This window comes from Schistocerca serialis, chromosome 10 (genome assembly GCF_023864345.2).
Source record: "Schistocerca serialis cubense isolate TAMUIC-IGC-003099 chromosome 10, iqSchSeri2.2, whole genome shotgun sequence".
In the NCBI taxonomy this organism is placed as follows: Eukaryota; Metazoa; Arthropoda; class Insecta; order Orthoptera; family Acrididae; genus Schistocerca; species Schistocerca serialis.
In genome coordinates this window covers 166,525,603-166,535,626 of record NC_064647.1, presented here as the reverse complement: position 1 = coordinate 166,535,626, position 10,024 = coordinate 166,525,603, and positions in this window count along the sequence as shown.

Below are 10,024 nucleotides of genomic sequence, written 5' to 3'. Positions count from 1 at the left end.
ATGTAAACCATACCTGAGGTAGTGCAACGAACACTAGGGGTCTTAATGAGTTGAGCAAAGGGATTGGAGTTTAATTCGACTTGCTCTTGTTCCATTTAGAAGTATAATGGCTATTATGTGGCAAGGTGTTGCACACGATCCTCAATCTTCAACAAGTTCCATTATTTCTGGCAAGGGCGAGGACAGAAGAGAAAAAAGACTTATATGTAAAAAAAAAAAAAACAGATAATATATTTATTTCCAAAATGGCATGTCTTGCGGATCTCTTCCTTGAAATAAATACATGTAACCTTGGCTTGCAAAAAAATATGGTCAATATGTTGACAGCGCAAGATAAAGTTGCCATTTTTGTTCGCAGATTCCAGCTTATCAATCATGTCTGAAACTGAAAACACTTCGATGTTCCCAGATCTGACAGTGAAAAACGGTCACATGAAATAAGGTAGCACTTATAATCGGTCATCGATTCGATCAGTAAATATTTTCCTGAAATGGAGGATAGATAAGTAATAAATACCTGGGCTTTAAGAATGAAGGAATATTTTCAGATAGCGAAATTCAAGCCAAAGCAGAATTTTTTGAGCTATATTAAGACAACAAAAATGATTTCTCTAAAACAGAACTAGCAATAATTTGGAGAAAATTTCGTGACGAATATTAGTTACTGTCAGAAAAAGTCTTAAGAATATTGATTCCATTACCCACAACTTACATATGTTGAAAGTGAATTTTACGACTGTGAGGGCAATAAAAACAAAAGCATGGAGCCGAACGGACTTGGAACGCTATTTACGATGTGCGCTTGCCAAGTCCAAAGCGAACATAAAAAAGATTGTTAGAAATATGTAATATCAACCATCTCGTGACTTTAACTATTTATTGATATGACACCTACAAAAACACAGAGTTTTATTTGTTGAACATTTATTAAAATATTTTATATTTTCCTACAATTTTAAAAATAGGAATGTTCAAACAATTTTTGCCCAGTCTAAACTTAGGTACTAAACTGTGTTGGGAGTATTGATTGCTTTGTGGTCTCGTTCAATGATAATGGTCTCCGAATGGTTGAGAACCGTTGGTATAGAACATCACCAAAGAGATTCAGTAACTTGCTAATACATTTGGACCTTTCACTCTACGGTTTAATAGTTTTCTGACATATTTGGTCCTTGCACTATGAAATTTAACCCACTTTTCAAGATTAATGTTGCTTTTTAGTACTTTCTTACCAATTATAGGTTAATATTTAGTTGTGTGAAGGATTTCTTCCTTACTAAGGAAATACGCACTTTGAATTAAATGAGGCATTGTTTGGCGATTTAACACTTTTTCAGTTTCCTGTTGCTTAATTATCTGCACGTGAACTGGAGCATATAGTCACCGTAATTTACAATTTTCAAGTGCAACGGTTTTTGCATGTGTTTCTGACTTGGTGTGCTGTTCTAGTTTTCCCCTGCCTTCATTAGCGTTTCTAAATTTAGTGGAAGGTACAGAAATGAACACTCACCCTGTTTTTAGAGATTCTAGATCATTTTTAAATGCATTTCACACAATTTGCAAAAGCCCCACCCCAATCGCAGGCAAAGTACAACCTATTGTGCCTACATTGCTCTTTGTTTAGGATGACGACATAAGGATGGGTCAGAAACAGTACATTCGTCACTTCCTAGCAGATTAAAACTGTGTGCCGGACCGAGACTCGAACTCGGGAACTATGCCTTTCGCTGGCAGGTGCGCTACCAACTGAGCTACCCAAGCACGACTCACGCCCCGTCCTCACAGCTTCACTTCTGCCAGTATCTCGTCTCCTACCTTCCAGAAGCTCTCCTGCGAACCTAGCAGACGGGGCGTGAGTCGTGCTTGGGTAGCTTAGTTGGTAGAGCACTTGCCCGCGAAAGGCAAGGTCCCGAGTTCGAGTCTCGGTCCGGCACACAGTTTTAATATGCCAGGAAGTTTCATATCAGCGCACACTCCGCTGCAGAGTGAAAATCTCATTCTGAAGTACATTCTTCGTTCAAAGAGTGAGGGAGCGTAACGGAAGAATCAGTAAGCAATTCAGCATCACATTCACTAGCATTCCTTTCAGTGGACTCACGCTCATGTATGTCCTCTGCAGTATTCTGTCTTTTGCTAGAATAGAAAGCAAATAAAGTTCGTTGGTGCGACATTGTGTTTCGGCCTTCGACCATAGATACTAATAGACTGGGCAAGCAGTGCAGCGGCTATACATCTGGCGTGGCTGCAACATAGAATCACGTGACTGTTGGCAGAACGTCGGCGGGAGTTCAAGGCAGCATTCTGATTCCTGATTTCACTTCCAGTATTTCTCAGTGGATTTCCTGCTAACTTCACCACATTAAATGTAGCTTATGTAAACACAGCTAGAAGTGATAAATTATTGCGTAACCACTGTACAAATTTAGTTTTACAGCCATTACTTCACAATGAACTTTGTGAACTGCTGAAACACTTTCGATGTTCGGCAATATACTCGCCGCGACTATTTCAGTGTTACCAATTATGATATGCATTCTCTACTAACAATACACGTTATGCACTGCATAAAATGTAAATATTGCGTGTGTGTGTGTTTTAGTGCCTTGGTTGTAGAAAGTGTTATAGACTTCATAAATCGGCATAAACAACGAAATCTGTAACGTAAACACACGTATTCACATCGAATGTAACGAACTCAAGTGTGTCGTTCACCCACAAAACGTAAAGCAGTTTAATTTGAAAGCTCTTTTTTGGTTTAAACAGTTTGTTTCGTAGATGTATCAAATAAGATATCTACAAAATCAGTACCTACTTATATGAATACTTGTTCCACAGATCATGAATACGATACTTCACAATGATGTGCCAGTTTAATGAAAGGTAGACCTATCATTACATGACAATTCTTCCAATCACTTATTTATACCTAAAAAATCGTCTACTGAGTAGGAGCTGTCATTCATATTTTAGTTTGATTTTAAATGCTGGTTGGCTATCTGTCAGGCTTTTAATGCTTTTTGGTAAATGACCAAAGATTTTTGTAGCAGCATATTATTTATCCCATACATTACAGCTTATTATCTGGAAACTAACATAGGCCATACATCTACCTTTTTGCAAATGGTATTCAGTATTTGTTTCTGATATTCGTATGTTTTGTAACTGGGAAGTACAAAATACAACAAAACCCTGATGAGAAATCAAACCCCTAACATGTTTTTGCAAATTGTTCTTTAAAATAATACCAGCATAATTCACCCCTTTTTATACCAAAGTCAGATTTAATCCAGGATAGTAAAAATCATCCTTTCTTCTTATGTAGTAGTAATGCACATTGCCATTGCTTTTGGAGTGGGAAGGGTTATTGGTAATAAATCTCTCTCTCTCTCTCTCTCTCTCTCTCTCTCTCTCTCTCTCTCTCTCTCTCACACACATATATATATATATATATATATATATATATATATTTATTTATTTATATATACAGATGTGTATGTGCGGACGGATGTGTGTGTGTGTGTGTGTGTGTGTGTCCTTTTTTTCCCCCCTGAGGTAAGTCTTTCCGCTTCCGGGATTGGATACACACAATAGTTTATCAGTATTCAAGAAATGCCGCTAAATTATACTAATAATACTTACACGTGAAATTTAATGTTACTTCCCTTCACAAAACGCTCGGTACAACCATAAGTACAACAGGATACCACCATTGTTTTGCCAATAGTCACGTGTTACAGCAGTAGAGATGTTGGTGCCACGAAATATACGTCATGACCAGTCTACCAATATCTATGGTCGAAGGTTTCGGCTCTAACGCTTCTCTTTATATGACGACTGACGAAGACGGTACGTACTCTGGATAATCACGTAATTCTTACACAGTAAGCTGTTGCACTGACTAACCTCCTTCATACAAGAAGTTGAAGTTTATTACAACGCTGGAAGATTATTAGTTTCGTAGTGTGTAACAGGCGCCTACCCTTTGTATGTCGTTATATCCTTTTTGTGCCATCAGTGTATGCAGAGTTATCACGACTTGTCAATTGTTGATTTCAAACTTCGTAAAAAGCGGCTGCTGGCACTGTTAGAAATTTTTAGAAGAAAATAAGCTTGTTAGTTATTACATTACACTACCTCAGACGATCACTTAAATTCATACACTATTTAGGCTCCCAGTGTTATGTACATATAGATATGTATTACTCCGGGGGGGGGGGATTTTTGTTTTCCGGGGGTTTCCCCCCTCCTCCGCCCTGGGCCATCCCCTCAATTCATCACTTCCTGTAGGATCGTGAGCACAACAACCTATCTTCTGCTTGTGGTAGCGGTTTCATTTCGTGTCTGGTACTCTCTCTATAACATGCTACTTCTCCTGGCAAATGAAAAACGTCGTTTTACATGGTGCAAGGCTCTATAATTGCGGTTTATTCTTCCACTGTTCAAATGACTCAAATGGATATTCTCTTATTCTCGCTTTCAATTATGGCTTGTTTTTACTGACATTTATTCTGAACGGTTCCCACAATAACACCCGCTCCAGCACAGCTTCTGCTGCCAACCGTGGAGATTCTATTGGCACACAGTCATCCGTGCTGTTCAGCGCACTTGTTAGGCATTTTCCCGATGCTACCGTTATTAATGTCTCAGGCGGATACACATCCCCGGTTACCTGTTTTGCAATGACAGCCTTACCCATTCCAGTCGCCGCTATTTCTATTCGGCACTCTCGGGGTCTTGTTGTTAATGTTGAAACAAGGCACCCTTTTCGCTCCTCTCGACATTCCTTCTTGCATGCCTCTGTTGTGCTTCGACAGTTAATGACTTTCTGTCCATACTCTATCTCGGCTTTCTATATGTTTCTCGCTTCATGTTCAAATCTTTCTCGAAACAGTCTTTCCTTTCCTTTCAACGTGCTGTGCCTTTCGCTCTGCTGCTGAACTTTTTCTAAAAGAGCCTACTCTTTCTGAACCAGGGACATTCAACAAGTAATGTGCTAAATTCTTTCTCAGACAATTTCGCTTAGAAAATGGGGAATTTGCTGTGGGACAGGGTTGAATATTCCTTTTTCTGCCCCTATAATTTCATGAGTTATGATTGGCGCCTTCAAAACGGCGTCTGTAGCAGAGGGGCGTTCCAAGCAGAGAGCTGTCATTGAGATTCTTTTGGCGGGAAGCCAGGGCATCGCAGATATTCAGAGACGCTTACAGAATGTCTGCGGAGTCCTGCCAGTGAAGAAAAGCACGGCGAGTTGTTGAGTGAAGCGTCTGTCATCGTCGCAACAATGTCGCGAAAGCCAATCCAATTTCCCGCACAAATTTCCCAATTTCCAGCTGCTCAAAGCTGTGACTCCTGCGGTGTTGGAAAGTGCGGACGCTCTCACTCGAGGTGATCGACGGATCACAATGAAAGACATCACTGCACGACTCGACATCTCTATTGGTAGCGCTGACACCCTCGTCCACCCTCGACACCCTCGAGTACTGAAAGGTGTGTGCCGGATGGTTCTCTGGTCGCCTAACTGGAAACGATAAAAAGCAATAAAAGACCATCTCTGTGGACTTGGTTGTGCGTTACGAGTTTAATCGTGAACAATTTTTTTTACCGAATGTCGCCAGAGGTGATCAACACGGGTTCATCATTTCGAACCGGAAACAAAACGGCAATTCATGAAGCGGTGTCACACCACCTCTCCTCCGAAGACAAAGTCCAAAACTTCTGTGGATGAAAATATTGCACCAAGAGCACAAATTTTCGTTATTGATTACCGTTTCGGTTCATTAACTAGCCATATTAAGATTTGAACTATAGATAATTGCATATAAACACTGGACAATAAAAAATACTCTCGATATTTGAATTTCTATTATGCAGTACATACCGATTTAAAATGTTGTTCAGTGTGTGACAGTCATTACCCATCGTCATATTCTTGAAGCTAAGAGCCTTAGTTAAACAGAACATCGTTTGGGCATAACGGGAAAAATATTAGAATGTGACACAATACAAACATGCAGAAATGTATGTTGAGTGATATCAAATACCTTATCTCAAACAAAAAAATCGTTGTTCATTGTGTAAATTGAATGCTTCAAATGGCTCTGAGCACTATGGGACTCAACTGCTGAGGTCATTAGTCCCCTAGAACTTAGAACTACTTAAACCTAACTAACCTAAGGACATCACACACATCCATGCCCGAGGCAGGATTCGAACCAGCGACCGTAGCGGTCGCGCGGTTCCAGACTGTAGCGCCTAGAACCGCTCGGCCACTCCGGCCGGCTGTAAATTGAATATCTTAATCATATATTGTTACAGTGTCCATACTGCCGCAGTGTACAAACCATCAACAAAACTGATAGCTGCATCGCTTTTGAGTAGATGTAAACAGAACATAATTTCTAATATTCATAAGAGGACAAGCAAGAGTCTGTGTGACAGATGCCAGCCAACTGGCCAAGGCGTAGCGTCATGACTACACGAAAACACTGACTGCGAGGTGGCCTATAATCCAACCAATTTAATACAGATTAGGCTCTAATACGAAAAACGATGTTAAGATAATGAATCTTTTTTATAAATTTACATTATATAAATGCGAGAAATTGTATTCACATCAGTACATTTGTAGGAAATAACCACCGAATATTATCTGTTCGATAGTAATAAAAAAATAGGAAGTACTGAATCTCAGATAATTACGTAAAGAGGTACAACTGGAGACAGTGCATTATTTTATGTACAGAAAAATATAACAGTATTACTGATAAAAAGCACAAATTCGTAAAATTGAATATTTGCATTAAATAATATCGTAACCCAAGGCCTAAGTGCTAGATGCAACCCTCTCGATCAATGGCTATGTTAACCAATCAGTATACAGGGTGAGTCACTAACCATTGCCACTTAGAATAACTCCGAAAGTATGATAGTAGCTGAAAAGTTTGTGGGACAAATATTGCATGGGACAGCGGGTTTTTTTGTTGTTGTTTTTTTGTTGTTTTTTTGTTGATACGTGAGGTCGCGTCCGAGCTGTGAAGGTCAAAAAAATTTTTTTTTAATGAGATGCTATAGTTTGGTACTTATTTTCTGATATCGGCTATCGAGACGAATCCATTGACGTGTAACAGTATGGTCTTTTGAGGTCAACGAAGGTCAAAAAGGTGGCGTGAACGTCCATTTACAGATGATGTTCGAAGTGATGACCATTAGTATCAATGCAGCGCTGTAATCTTCTTATCATGGTCAGAGTGGTACTCCTTATCACTTGAGTACTTACCGAAGAACATGCTCTGACAATTCTCTCTCATATATCGTGCAGATAGTAAATATTCGCCGAATACGACGTATCCATCTAACGTGCCATTCGCATGTAAACACTATTCGGCGGTTTCGCAATGCAGCACTAATAGGAAAGGTAAGACTAATATCGTCGAATCAAGCGAACGTGAATGATGCATTCCTTCGAAGAACAAGTCGACGTGCTTCTCTTTTACGGAGAATGCCAACGAAATTCAGTGACAGCTATAGACTTATACGCTGAAAGATATCCTCAACGTATTCAACCTACACGTCGTACATCTAAATATGTATATGATAAATTGACAACAACTGGATCTTTAACGCATCAGAAACAGATCCGGCAAAGGAAAGTTACTAACGAGTAAATGGAAATTGGTACTCTAGCCACTGTGGTTCGAGATCCTTGTGTCATTTCGCGTCAAATCGCAAGGGACCCTGGAATGAACCAGAGTAGCGTTGTTCGTGTTCTGCATCGCCATAAATATCATCCTAACCATATTAGTCTCCACCAAGAATTAACTGGTACGGATTGTAAGCGTCGCATTAAATTCTGACGATGGGCTCAACTTCATATTCAGAGGGATGGCACATTTAGTAATTTGATTTTGTTCGCTGACGAGGCTACATTCACAAACCATGGAAATGTTAATTTGCATAACATGCATTACTGGACAGCTGAAAATCCATGTTGGTTGCTGCAAGTTGCACATCAAAAACCTTGGTCGGTGAATGTATGGTGTGGGATTCTGGAGGAGAAAATTATAGACCCCTATTTCAACGAAGGAAATCTCAATGGTAGGAAGTACACCATATTGCTGTCAGAAACATTAGGTCTTTTATTGGAAGAAATACATTTAGGAACAAGGAACAATGTGGTATCAACACGATGGGTGTCCGGAAAATTTTTCGCTGATGGCTAGAAATGAGTAGCAGAGACAATTTCCCTATCTTTGGAATGGACGTGGAGGAGATTTGACGTGATTGCTCGTTTGCCAGACTTGACGCCTCTGCATTTTTTCGTGTGGGGATTCGTAAAAGACATTGTTTATAAAGATGTTCCACCTACAACTGAAGATATACGAGAGGGAATTGTCAGAGCATGTGCTTTGATAAGTGCCGATGTAATAAGGAATACCACTCAATCCATGATAAGAAGATTGCAGCACTGCATTGATACCAATGGTTATCACTTCGAACACCTCCTGTAAATGGACGTTCATGCAGTCTTTTTGACCTTTATTGACCTTCAAGGACCTTACTGTTACACATCACTGGATTCGTCTCGATAGCCGTTATCAGAAAATAAGTACCAAACTACAGCATCCCATTTAAAAAAACAAAGTTTACCTTCGTATTTCTGAAGCGACCCCACCTATCAACAAAAAACCAACGTCATATTATGTACCCCATTGTCCCATGCAGCATTTGCCCATCAAACTTTTCAGCTCCTATCCTACTTTCAGAGTTATTCTTGGTGGCAATAGTTAGTGACTCACCCTGTATATGTGGCAAACCAACAGTAGTACAGCTGAGCCATTGAGTGTCACAGGAGATGGAATATAACACTGAAAGACAAGAATTTTATCAGAGTGACCTTGCCATAGCTATCTGTTATAGACTGCAGCCTGAACTGCTGACATGCACAATGTATGTAAAAATACAATAAGCTGATGGCTAATGAGCAATATTCCAGTTGCCTTTGTAATATGTTTGTGAAGTCAATCACATTCGAAGTTCGAAATCCAGAAGCCATAAAATACATATATAATGCACATCTAGCTAAAGGTCTAGGTGTTTCATACATTGCATACTCTGTAAGATACTTCAAAAATTTATGCTTCATAGAAAAGCAGTGAATAGGTAAAAGTTACATAAAGTTGTAACCTGAGGTCTGGAGGCTGAATACAAATGTCACTATACATACCGATTAATGAAACACCAGTAAATAATAAAATAGACATGTAAATGATACTAAGAACATTAGATGTCAATTACAATCATAAGTAGCCTTACGTCAGTGCATTAGATACAGAAAAAAATTTCCCAACAGATTATAAGCCGAAGGATAACACACCACTAATAACAACCTTGAAGTTAAGGCAAGATCCAGGAGCTATTAAAAACAATGGATAATCGTCCAAATATAGCTCAAGTCTATGTGTTACATGCATAAACCTCTGGTAATAATTCGTGGTCTAGGTGCTTCAAAAATGGACATCCTGTGTCGAGAATTAATATAAAATTATAATATTTGCATAAAACTGCAACAGAACAACCAACTGCATAGAGTATCAGTACCTACTAATATACACTCCTGGAAATGGAAAAAAGAACACATTGACACCGGTGTGTCAGACCCACCATACTTGCTCCGGACACTGCGAGAGGGCTGTACAAGCAATGATCACACGCACAGCACAGCGGACACACCAGGAACCGCGGTGTTGGCCGTCGAATGGCGCTAGCTGCGCAGCATTTGTGCACCGCCGCCGTCAGTGTCAGCCAGTTTGCCGTGGCATACGGAGCTCCATCGCAGTCTTTAACACTGGTAGCATGCCGCGACAGCATGGACGTGAACCGTATGTGCAGTTGACGGACTTTGAGCGAGGGCGTATAGTGGGCATGCGGGAGGCCGGATGGACGTACCACCGAATTGCTCAACACGTGGGGCGTGAGGTCTCCACAGTACATCGATGTTGTCGCCAGTGGTCGGCGGAAGGTGCAC